General features: G+C 43.4%; 1 long non-coding RNA gene across 1 annotated transcript; it reads left to right on the forward strand.

The window, feature by feature from the left end:
• Positions 1-1,572: 1,572 nt before the first annotated feature.
• LOC143267780 (uncharacterized) lies at positions 1,573-5,677 on the forward strand. Its single transcript, XR_013043247.1, has 2 exons — positions 1,573-3,881; positions 5,528-5,677. It is a non-coding gene; the product is annotated as an uncharacterized LOC143267780 (long non-coding RNA).
• Positions 5,678-12,558: the final 6,881 nt, after the last annotated feature.

Consider the following 12,558-nt stretch of genomic DNA (forward strand, 5'->3'; position numbering starts at 1 on the left):
CGTCTCATAAGAACTTGGGCTTTACGTTCAGAAACTAGGTGCACAGAAACATGGGAGAGTCCCCTGCTCCCTGAAAGCAGTTTTTAAACAAGAATGGGTTATTGCTGGCAGGTATTAATGATACACACTGCAGAACAGAAGAGGAATGCTATTTTTGCCACATACTAGCACCGAGCTATGTGGAATATGAGAGCAGATGTTGGGGTTACCAAGAAATGGAGAGTAGCGGTATTAAAAGAAATAATTACTATTTTTCCTGCAAACGGTATGTCTACTGTGGCAGTGATGGATTGCCCTTCCCCAGCAGCCAGAAATTCTCAAGGCCTAAACAGGGAACCTGTAACATCAGTGTCACTCGGGAACCAGACAGAAATACAAGTTCCTGGACACTATTAAATCAAAAGTTACGGACCCAGAGATCTACATTTCACAAGCCCTTTGGATAAGTCTGATGTGTGCTGATGACGTCTGAGAGCCACTGGCCTGGGCTGCCAGTGTGAGAAAGGCTGATCCTGTGTGAGTCACAGAGCTTCTTCTGAAAGATTTTTACAGTTTACCAATCGCGTTCACACTCCCCAGGCCGTGGTAGCCTCGCTTCAGTCCCACTAGTCTGTGAGTTTCCTGACTCTGTTAAGTCTTTTTTTTTTTTCCCATCCCAACCCCTTATTTTGATGTGTATCCTAAAAGAGACCAAGTTGTTAAGAATTTACTACCGACAGGGAGCCTCTTTCTAAACTAAGCTGCTCCATTTTTAGAAAATTGGAATCTAGAATGGGCTGGGAATGCAAAAACACCCCCCATATCCACTACACAGGATCAGGCACAGTTTGGGAATGCAAAGCTATAAGCCTTTCGAATTTTCAATGGTGCGGAATGGCAGGGCGCCAGAGCAGATCGTGGGTAGGACTAGACGACAGCAGGAGGGGGCAGGTTCCCTTGGTGCAAGGTATAAAGGAGAGGAACACACTGCTCTCTGCCCGAGCTGGGAGAACTGCAGAACCCTGGGCAAGCCTTGGGTGGCAAAGGAGTGTGGCATGAGCCGTGGGCCCACCCTGACCCATGTTCATGAACTGACTCCAAGCTGAAGGAAGGCAGAAGGGGGTTCCTCGGGAATCCTTTAAGAATGGGGCTGGAGGCCGGGCGGTGGTGGCGCACGCCTTTAATCCCAGCACTCGGGAGGCAGAGCCAGGCGGATCTCTGTGAGTTCGAGGCCAGCCTGGGCTAACAAGTGAGTTCCAGGAAAGGCGCAAAGCTACACAGAGAAACCTTGTCTCGAAAAACAAAACAAAACAAAACAAAAAGAATGGGGCTGGAGAGAAGGCTCCTCAGTTAAGAGCACTGGCTGCTCCTCCAGAGGTCCCGGGTTCAGTTCTCTGCACTCAAACAGCAGCTAATAACGGTCTGTGGCTCCAGCCCCAGGGGATCCAAACCTTTCTCTGGCCACACTCTTCTAGCCTGCCTGGGCACCAGGCACACACACACACACAGGGTGCACAACCATCTCTGCAGGCAAGACACTCATACACATAAAAAATAAATATATACATAACAAAAACCTTAAAAGACCCTTCAGGAAACAGAAACATCGTGATATTTTATTTATACCTCGTTTCACTACTACATCGATGTTCACCTTGAGTTTGATTTTGTTTGTTTGAGGAAGCGCCTCACTATATACAGCTCAGGCTGGCCTCTAACTTGGGATCCCCCTGGCTCAGCCCCCCAAGGGTTGGGATTCCAAGCATCTAGCTTGTTTGATTTTTATATCATCATATAAAATCAACATTGGACATTACACATGATGTCCAAGGGGTGAAACACATCAATGGGAAGTCTTTAGTGTTTTTCATAAAATCCACTTTGTTTCCCTTCTTTCGGGGGTATGCTGTTGGGAACTGAACCCAGAGACTCACCCATGCCAAGCTCATACTCTACCACTAAACCACACCTCCATCCCTAAACCATGTCCAGGTTTCCTAGTTATTTAGAAATTGGGATAATGCTGTCTACCTTTTAGAATGTTGGGCAATATATAGAAGGTATGTAGACGCCACTTGGCACAGGATTAAAGGTCATGACTTCTATAACAGATGTCATCCAGTTTCCAGATGGTACCATAAAACTCAGATCTGTTCCAGCCATTTCTAAATTTCACAAAGGGACATACTACTTAACAAATATGCTACTTCGAAGGAAGTTTGGGAGTGATGTCATTGGAGAGATCTGGACAACTGTGGCTTGTAGTTGGTGACAGAGTTTCATTGACTATAATAAACAAATAAGTACTTGAGATATATACAACTCAGAAGTACTTTGGCTGATTGAAATTCTGCTTAAAGTATTGAATCAATCATCCTACTCTTCTCTGTTGCTTTGAGAAAATATAAGCACTAACTCTATGTTTAAAATTTAAGATAGGACAAACATCTGCAGACTCACAAAGCAAGAGGCTATGTTTGGCATATTGGAGTGGAATTTTCCATTCTGTTTTGATATGTCTAATTATTATAAATAAATATGGTGTAATGGAAAGACTGCTAGTCTTATGTCAAAAATTTTATGTGGGCAACCAAATCAATGAACCTCTGTAACCCATGTTCTTCTCAGCTGTGAAGGGGCTGTGATGTGTATGCTCACATTGCTTTTGTGAAGAGCCAAGTGGACAGGGCCTATGAAACGCCCATGCTGAACACAAGGCTGACGTCAGTAAACCCGAATGAAGCAAGCTGTGGCTCCACACCCCTAGGATGTAGGAGGATGGCAGAATTGATCTACTAAACATGCTCTCTGAATAGAAATCTCAAACAGAATAATAAACAAGTCAGCCCTCACCAGTTTTACATTTGCTAACCTGGTGAATGAATAAAAAGAAGAGTGTTCTAGAATCCTTGTCAACACCCAGGTCAGTTTGGCAAACTGATGCTTTTTCTGGATGACCCTGAATGGATAAGGAGCTGTCAAGTCATTGGAGAGCTATTTTGAGGTTTAGCATACCAAGTAGAGTGGAACACTTAGGAAGGAAAAGCACTCTCAGGACTAGTTACAGTTTGGCTCACTGTATTTTGATACCAATGTCAATTACAAATATTTCTTTGTTACTCTAGTTTTCTTCTTCCTTTCCTGTCAGAGATGAACACTTCCACTCAGTGCTGTCATGAAAAGAAATCAACTTCTTTTGGATTAGGAGGAGTAAACTATGCAAATAATCGTCACAGTGATTGGCTGGAGGGTTGATGATGTCAAAAATCCCACCACCCAAGCCTCCGGTTCTCATTGGCTGTTGTAAGAGGCAGAGAGCACTCGGAAGGGTCTACATCACTCCACAATTGCTGAAAGCCCTGAGCTTAAACTAAATTTTGCCATTTTTTTTTCTGGTTTTCTTAAAATGTGCCCAGAGCCTTTTACATGTTATTGCATTTCTTATATTATTCCAGGTTATTACTTAGTCGTATTCTCTAGGTCTCTGTAACCATTTAGAACAATTCTATTACAATCTATCAAATAAATCTCTCATGGTTTAGTTACTAGCCAGTTTATTCTTATGCACCGAGAATTGTCTGTTTCTTGCTTTTGGCTGAAATTCCTATATGTATACAGAAACTATATATATATAGTTGATGTGTTTTATATCATTTCCTCCATGGCACTGTCCCTCTTACAGTTAACTGACTATATTCCAAAGGACTAGGCAAACCCATTGCTCTCACAATAGCCCCGAGAGCCCATTGTCTGCCTCACTCAGGCTGGAGCATTTCCTAACTACAGCACAAAGCTGAAAGTTTGTGTGTCTTGTCTCAGGTGGGATTCATTGTCTTTATTTGGAAAGCTGGATGTTCCTCAGTAATGAGAGAAGACTCATGATCATCACATGACCAGAGAAGGTCAGTGAAGCATAAACCTCGTTGAACTGCTCCATGAAAGCTGGCATGGTAAAACGACCTTCTCTATAGAGAATCCACACACACTTCTGGACAACCAGTTTCCCAAAGGTTAAAATTCTAGACCTCGGAATAAAAGAAAAAAGGGGCTAAGGAGACAGCTCATGTGCTTGTCACACAAACCTGAGGGCACCCACGGAAAAAGCCTGATGTGATGATGGCACATGCTGAAGAGGCAGAGACAGGAGGATCCCCGCAGCTTGCTAGCCAGACAGCCTCGCCAAATCAGTGAGCTCCAGGTTTCAAAAAGCAAGGTGAAGAGTCCAGTCAACAGTCCCTGTGAAAATGCCTGTGCTGGTCCCATGGCTTACGTCAGAAAACTGAATGAAGCAAGGTGAATGAGCAAGATGGCTCAGTGGGTAAGGACTCTTGCTGCCAAGCCTGATGACCCGAGTTCAGTTCCCAGAATTCACATGGTGGGAGGAGAGAACCAATTCCTGTAAATCGCCCTCTGACCATTACACATGTGCCATGCATGCATGTACGCACGCACGCACCCGCGTGCAGAAAGATCAAACACCAGTTTTGTTTGGAAATAACCAGTTGGTGACTTCACATCAGAAAGCGGATGTTGAAAACAGCTCCGTATACTCTGAGTGGTCCTTTCAGGTGTACTAGCAAGAGCTGGTATCTCACTTAAATGTAACCACAGTGCTGGACATTTTGCTGGAAATGCTGTGAACATTTTCTTATTTAATCCTCCCAGCAGCCCTGAGAGGTAAGAGTTCTCCCTGCTCTCTAGGAGGAAGCAGCTTGTGGGGCTACAGCACTTACCCACCTTTACCAAAGCCTAGGCCTCAACCAGTCGTGACTGAGTCTGAGACACTTTCATGGCAAAAGATTTGACAATGACTATTGTTCAACAGTTCAATATGTATTTCTATGTTTATTTTGATTTTTTAATTTAATTTTATTTTCTGTGCATGTATGTGAGGGTGTCAGATCCCCTGGAAATGGAGTTACAGACAGTTGTGAGGTACCATGTGGGTGCTGGGAATTGAACCTGGATCCTCTGGAAGAGCAGCCAGTGCTCCTAACCACTGAATCGTCTCTCCAGCCCCCATATATCTGTATTTATTAAAGTATGTATTTGAAATACTTACCACTTCAAAGGATTTCCATGTTGCTTATGGAGGATAAAACAATAAAAGATACTTAAAGTCCAGTTGTGGGAAATGGAGTGCACATCCAATGTGCACTAACACAGGATTACAGATGCAATGTCTGTCAGCCTGCTGAATGGGAGTGATGTACCAATGTCTAGAAAAGGGACAGATTGCTATGTCTGATCAAGGACACAGTCATCCATCACAAGGGCTAAAAGATAAGACGTTGCCTAGGACAATCCTAATTCCATTAGGTAGAAACTGCCTACGGTGTCTTGAAAATAAAATCACTTATTGTTTGGGTCTCGTGCATACTATCAAGTTTTTGTAGCCTCTTGGTGGTAGAAATCTTTCTTCTTTGTTTTAATTCTCTGAGATTATAAGACAGTATTTCTCAAAGCATGGCCTGTGAACTAGTAGCATAAACACTTTAGAATGTAGTTATAGATGTAGATTCCCAGGCTTCATCCTTTTATTCTACAGAGTTGGAATTTCTGGAGATGGAATCTGAAAATCTGCTTTTTGGAGAAGTGACCCAGATGATTTTCATCATCCTGAAGTTTGAGAAGCATGAGGGTAGGGTTGGTTGGTTATTTATCGACTCATTTATGAATTAAATGACCACTCACTGGATGCCTGGCACACGCTTTCATTTCGTCTGTAAAGCGAAGTTTGTAGAGAAGCAGTGTAACTTTCATTTCCTAGAAGGTGAGGCGGGATCAAATCTTGTCCAAGACCTCCTGTGCGGCTGGGGAGAAGGCCAAACCAGGTCTGCTTACCTTCAGTGTCCAGACTTTCTCACAATGGCCACTGCACTGTCAGCTGGACTATGTGATGCTTGCCATGTGTGGCAATAATAATGCCTGTCACGTGAGCCCCACCGTGTGCTGTATGATTCAGATCTAAACCTTTCCATAACTTTAAATAGGTCCTTTGCCATGTATGATATTAATATGCAATCTCCAAATAGCTTACCACACAATTGAAAAGATCCTTCCCCCATTTTTATCCTTTCCCAACAGATCCTGAAAATCTAGCTCTGCCAGGACTTCCTTTTCTTGGTATAGTTTATCTCAACCCCTGGGGACCCAGTTTGGAATGGCAAACCATGTGCTGAAGTCTAGCCTTTATTTCTAACACTTTGTTTCTGATATACAAGTGGAGAGATACTATCTGATTCAAGAAGAAAATGTTAGTTTCTTGAAAAGAAAAAAACTGAAAAACCAAATGAGTAACTTCTGTTGATCTTATGACTTCCAAAAGAGGAACTTAACCCAGGAATCCTCTCATGGGAGTCGGGATCACACCATCCCACATGAGATCTTATTCAGGAATATACATACTTGTGTCACACATCATCTTCAGGGAGCACGATAAAGCCCCGGGGCATACCCATGCGGCAGTGGACTCCACCCTGGCTTGCCTTACAGCTCTCCCGAGGGCCTGGTGAGAAAAGATAGTACTTGTTTTCAAGATGTGATGCCACAGTGCCGTCGGTCGGTCGGTTCAGAGGACAAGTTGATAATATGTAGCTAGAGCCACATGGGTCCTGTAACTTTTCACCTAGTGATACCTCCAGGGAATTTATCTCCGGGAAATAATGCAAAAGAAGAAAATAAGGTTCGGGAGCAACCACAATTTATAGTGCCATTATTTATTGTAATGAAAAAAAAAAACCAACCCTGAAATAACCTAATGGTCCAAGAACAGAGAGATGAGCAGCAATGGTGTCACAGAACGGTTTGCTGCTGTGAAGGAGAAAATAGTGAGCGCATAGTGGGGTGGGGCAGGGTCTATCTTTAGGGACTGGCAAAATGGTTCAGTGGCTAAGAGTGCTTGCTCCCCTTGCAGAAGATCCAAATTCAGCTTTCAGCATTCACCAGGCAGCTCACATCTATAACTTCAGTCCCAGGGAATCTACGCTCTTCTGGCCTTCACAGGCACCAGGAACACATACGGTGCACAGACCAACAGGAAGGCTTATGCAAAACGTAGTGGCTCACGCCTTTCATCCCAGCACTCAGGAGGCAGAAGCAGAGGCAGGCGGATCTCTTTGAGTTCGAGGCCAGCCTGGTCTACCAAGTGAGTTCCAGGACAGCCAGAGCTACATAGTGAGATGCTGTCTTGAAAACAAAACAAAACAAAACATACACTAAAGCAAACAAACAAAAAACCAAACAGGCAGGTATAAAAAAAATTAATGTAAAATGTAAAAAGCAAGGGTGGGGCAAAAAAAAAATTTAAAAAGCAATGTTTAAGTAATGTAAGTGACAGCATTAAAATGCAGCACTGTGTTGAGCCGGGATTAGGGCTTTGGAACCAGACGAACCTGTATTATTATCTATGTGGGTTCAGGCCAATCATTTAACATGACTGTCAAACAGGAATTAAAATATCCGGGGTCATTGTAAGAATTAACAACATCAACTACATAGATAAAATTTGGGTAAATCATGAGTAAGGATAGGGGGTACTAAGAAATGATCATGGTTGATGCTCAAATATGGGATGTTAAAAATGTATTTGAAGTGCTTTTCTCTGATGTCATAAACGTAATACTGTTTCGCCCTTCCCCCCCTTCCCCTTTGGCGTCTTCAGATGCATTGTTTAAGAAATGTGTTCATATGGACTGGAAACTTACCTGCAGGGATCACTGAGCCCTGTCCCGAGAATATTCTAGATCATTGCTCTGGGAGGGGAGTACGACCCTGAAACAGACCCAGGTGCAGGTGGCTTTAGGCGGAACGTTCAGGCTTTAGTGAAGCTTGTCACTGGGAGGTCTCTTTTCCCTTTGGAGTTTAGGGTTGCAAATGTCCTCCTGACCGAATGCCTCTCATCTCCCCTTGCTTCAGAACCTGGGCCCCTTCTCCATCGAAACACCTCCTCACAGGACTGAGATTATGAGAATGGGGGCAGGCAGGGAGATGAAACAAAACACTGAAGAATCGATTCACGTGAGCATGCTGTTTGTGTGGAGCACTGTGTTCCTCAACTATGGGTACACAAACAGTTTAACTATGTTTCAGAAGTCAGGCTTCAGAATCTTCTAGGCCGGGCGGTGGTGGTGCACACCTTTAATCCCAGCACTCGGGATGCAGAGCCAGGCAGATCTCTGTGAGTTCGAGGCCAGCCTGGGCTACAGAGTGAGTTTCAGGAAAGGTGCAAAGCTACACAGAGAAACCCTGTCTTGAAAAACAAAAACAAACAAATAAACAAAACCCAGAATCTTCTAGACAACCTTCACCATGATAGTATTGACTTTTGCTAGGAAACGTGGCACAGTGAGGCACACATTCGAGGAAGCTGAGACAGGAGAATTGTGAATTTGAGGCTAGCTTATGTAACATAGTGAAAGTCTATTAAAAAAAAGAAAAATAATTTTAAAAAGGAAGGAAGTTAGGAAGGAAGGAGAAGGGGTATTACTAGGTTTTTATTTATCTATCTTTCTCCATACAGGAGTGACTCAGAGAGTATGACCCTTTGTAGATAAATAAAATGAAGACAGTGTATTGGTTACTTTTCTGTTGCTGTGATAAAACACCACAACCAAGAGAAACTTAAAGAAAAAATGGTTTATTTTAGCTTGTGGTTCCAGAGGGATAGAGTCCATAATGGTGGGAGGAATGGCGACAGGCAGAAGGAGCAGGAAGCTTGCGATCACATCTCCATCCACGCGGGAAGCAGAGAGAGATCAAGCCGGAAGTGGAATTCATCAGAGTTATAAACCCTCAAAGCCTGCCCCCCCCCCGCCCCGTGATGTGATTCTTCCAGTAAAAGCCCCACTCCTGAAGATTCCATAACTTCCCCCAAACAGCACCACCAACTGTGAACCAAGTGTTTAAAACCATGAGCCTACGGGAGGCGTTTCTCATTCAAACCAACACAGATGGCGTTTACCGAACTGTCGGGTAATGTGGTAAAGGAAGGACATAACCGTTCATGTTTATTACTTTTTAAATTCATGTGAATGTGTGCCTGTGTGAGTTTATGTACACCAGTCACATGCAGATGCCCTCAGAGAAGGGTGACAGATGCCCTGGAGCTGGAGTTACAGCCAGGTGTGAGCCACCTGATAGGGATGCTGGGAACCACCTAGAGTCCTCTGAAAGAGAAGTATGAGCTCTTACCCACAGAGTGGTCTCTCCAGCACCAGTCTGTAACCATGGGGGAAAACAATACCAGTTTACTGACACTGCTGATGGAAAATGAATCACGGCCAAGCTATGTTCAGGGCTTCTTCTGAAAATTTTTGGGTCAGTTATTCTACACAAAACAAAATAAAAGAACAACAACAATCACAACAAAACCTCTTTTGGAAAACCTTGTTCTTCCACTTGGCGTAAAATAAAAATGATCTTTGTTGGGGGTTGTACCAAATTCTCGTTAATTGATTGCCCTCTTTCCCCAGGCTCTGCATCCTCACAGCCAGGGAAGCCACTGATGAAATATTCAGCATTGGGATGATACTTGATGTATAATTAAGTAGGATGCATTTAGCAGTTCAATTTTATAGATCTTTAATCCTCTAGCTAATAAATATTCATGTAGACAATTTCATAAGCAAAAACAAAATATTCTTAGAAATACTATCCTCTTTGGGGAAAAAAAAAAACATAATCCTGAATGAGCACAGCTATGATAGACAGGAAGACATGACACAGGACAGAGAGCGAGTAACTGCTTTGCTCATTATAACATTTAACCTTCACAATGTGATGGAGTAAGGACCATTGAAGAAAAGAATTAAAAATGGCAAACAAGTGTCTTAGAGGATTTACCAATAAGTTCGCTTAGAAAATAGTCACATAGCAGTAGATTTGCCTGAAGATGCATTGCCTCCGACATACTAATCAAACTTCTTAGACACCATGGAAGGTAAGGGCGGCAGAGTAGTACTTCTAAGATAATCAGGATGTAGATTCACTGATCATATGCTTCTTTAGAGCTCACTCATTCAGGGCTGCTTGCTCTTGAGGGGCCCCTCATCTCATCAGAGGAAGAAGCAAAGAGAAAATAACCTTGGCTGCCAGCTGCTCAGAGAACAAACCTGGCTTGTTTAATAGAAAGCTGCGTCAATGTTTCACAGCCCAGAGAGTGTAATGTGTGGATAACCCAGACTGCAGTTTCTTTCTGTTTCTGTAAAACCCACCCCAATTGTTCAGAAAAGGTAATTTGGGGTGGGAACCTAAAAAGCCACCTACTGATGAGAGCATCTGTATGATCATAGTGTTATAGCTCAACTTATATTAGATTTCCATTCGTGGCCAGAATCCCATAGGCATTGGCCAGGATCAGGATGTGCGCTTTTATTAAAGAGTTTTACGTATTAATCTATGAAGGGATCGGAGTGATTTCTCACTGGGAAAGCTTAATTCCACCTTCTAAACAATAACACCTAAAGCTCTGAGAAGCCAAGTGATTTGCTTAAGACAATGAAACAAGCGAGCACCCCAGCCAAGACAGCTTAGTTTCTTTGATTCCATTGTTTTTTTTTCTCTATTTTATGGGGTTTTTATTTAAAAAAAAAAAGTATCAAACACTATGACACACTTCATCTTCCCAATAACCTGGTGAGGCTGAGTACTGTTATACAACCTCCCTTCAGTTTTTTAAGGGAGGCTAGGATTTATTTTGATTGACACCTTCAGAGATCTTAGTCAGGGCTTCATGCACATGAGGCAGGCACTCTTTCAACATCTCCAGCCAGCTCCTCTAGCTTTCCATAGTAAACATTGCATGTTTCTGGCATCTCCAACTAACTCCCTTGGGTATCCATCGAAACTTAGGCTCCTCTCTCACAGCATTACACACCACCTGCTCTGGGCTGCCTGCAGGGATCCTGACCTTTTCCCTATTGCCAGCCTCCCAAGCCTTCCTTTGAAAAGAAAGGAAGCCATTATAGGGTCATAGAAGCCCCCATGACCTTTTAATTGTGTTCTGCATGCCTGCAAAGCCAACATCATGTGGATGATGATGCCTCAGCCCGTTGCTGAATCAAACTGTAGTTGGACTCCTTAGACCATGGCTACGTTTGCCTTTGAGAGCCTGGTCAGCTGAGCGTCATGGAAAGGATCCGGAGAAACAGTGTACAAGGTGGGCCTGTTGCTGCTGGACACTCTGGAGATGCTATCATCTCAAGAAATCCCCTCTGTCTATCTATCTATCTATCTATCTATCTATCTATCTATCTATCTATCCATCCATCCATCTGTTTACCAGGACAGCCAGAGCTGTTACATGGAGAAAGACCGGGCTGGCCTCAAACTCATCCCAGTGCTGGGATTAAAGGCATTTGCCACCACTGCCAGGCAAAAACGTGTTTTAAATGGCTTTTTTCTGCTTTTTGACCTGTAATGGGTGGGACCAATTCCTGAGATGTCTTCATGGCATCTTTCCTGATGCAAAGTGTGTGACTTTTCTTCTGATGGCACTTTTTCCCCCCCAGAAATCATGCCTTCCTTAACTTTATATAGGCTTTATAGCCAAACTGTAACTTTCTATGTTTTTATTTTTTACATACAGGATTACATGTATCCTACATCTTTGAAGCTGCTATGTGGCTGAGCATGACCTTAAACTTCTGATATACCTGCCTCCATCTCCCGTGTTCTAGGATTGCAGACATGTACTACCATGCTGTCTTTAATTCAGTGCTGAGGATGGAACCCTGGGGCTTCATGCATGCTAGACAAGCACCTCTTAAACTAAGCTACATCTCCAACCTGCTGGGCCGCTTATTGCTCTGATTCTCACTGTAAACTATCAAGACGAAGTCATCAAGAACAACGCCACATTCGAAATGTTGGACTGCTTTGTAATTTTCTCTGCCAGGTTAATTCGCCCATCACCTTTTAATTCGGGCTTTCTAAAATAAGTTCCTTTCTAGAATGTAACTCCCAATGGCCTCTAGTCCTTGTCTCTACATGAAACATCACAAGCCAAGTCTTTGTTGTCTAAATGCTTGTCAGTATTCTGGTTTTCTGAGGCCCCACCTGGATCTTCATTAAGCTGAGTGCTGTAGTTACTGTTCTACTGCTGTGACGAAGCACCATGACCAAGGCCACTTACAAAAGGAAACATTTAATTGGGGTGTTTGCTTACAGTTTCATAGGATTAGTCCATGGTCATCTTGGTTGAAAGGATGGTGTCAGGGAGGTAGTCATGGTGTTGGTACAGAGACTAAAAGCTTATATCCTGATCTATAGGCAGCAGCAGGCAGAGAGAGAGAGAGAGAGAGAGAGAGAGAGAGAGAGAGAGAGAGAGAGAGAGAGAACAGAGAGACAGATAGACAGAGACAGACAGACAGACAGACAGACAGACAGACAGACAGACAGACAGAGACAGGGAGACTGGTGAGGGCTTTTGAAACTTCAAAGCCCAACCCCCAATGACACAACTCCTCCAAGAAGACCACACCTCTCCTGATCCTTCCTAAACTAGTCCATCAACTGGGAGCCAAACATTCAAATATATCAGCCTATGGGGCCCATTCACAGTCAAACCACCACACCGAG

The sequence above is a fragment of the Peromyscus maniculatus genome, chromosome 11 (genome assembly GCF_049852395.1).
Source record: "Peromyscus maniculatus bairdii isolate BWxNUB_F1_BW_parent chromosome 11, HU_Pman_BW_mat_3.1, whole genome shotgun sequence".
Lineage (NCBI taxonomy): Eukaryota > Metazoa > Chordata > Mammalia > Rodentia > Cricetidae > Peromyscus > Peromyscus maniculatus.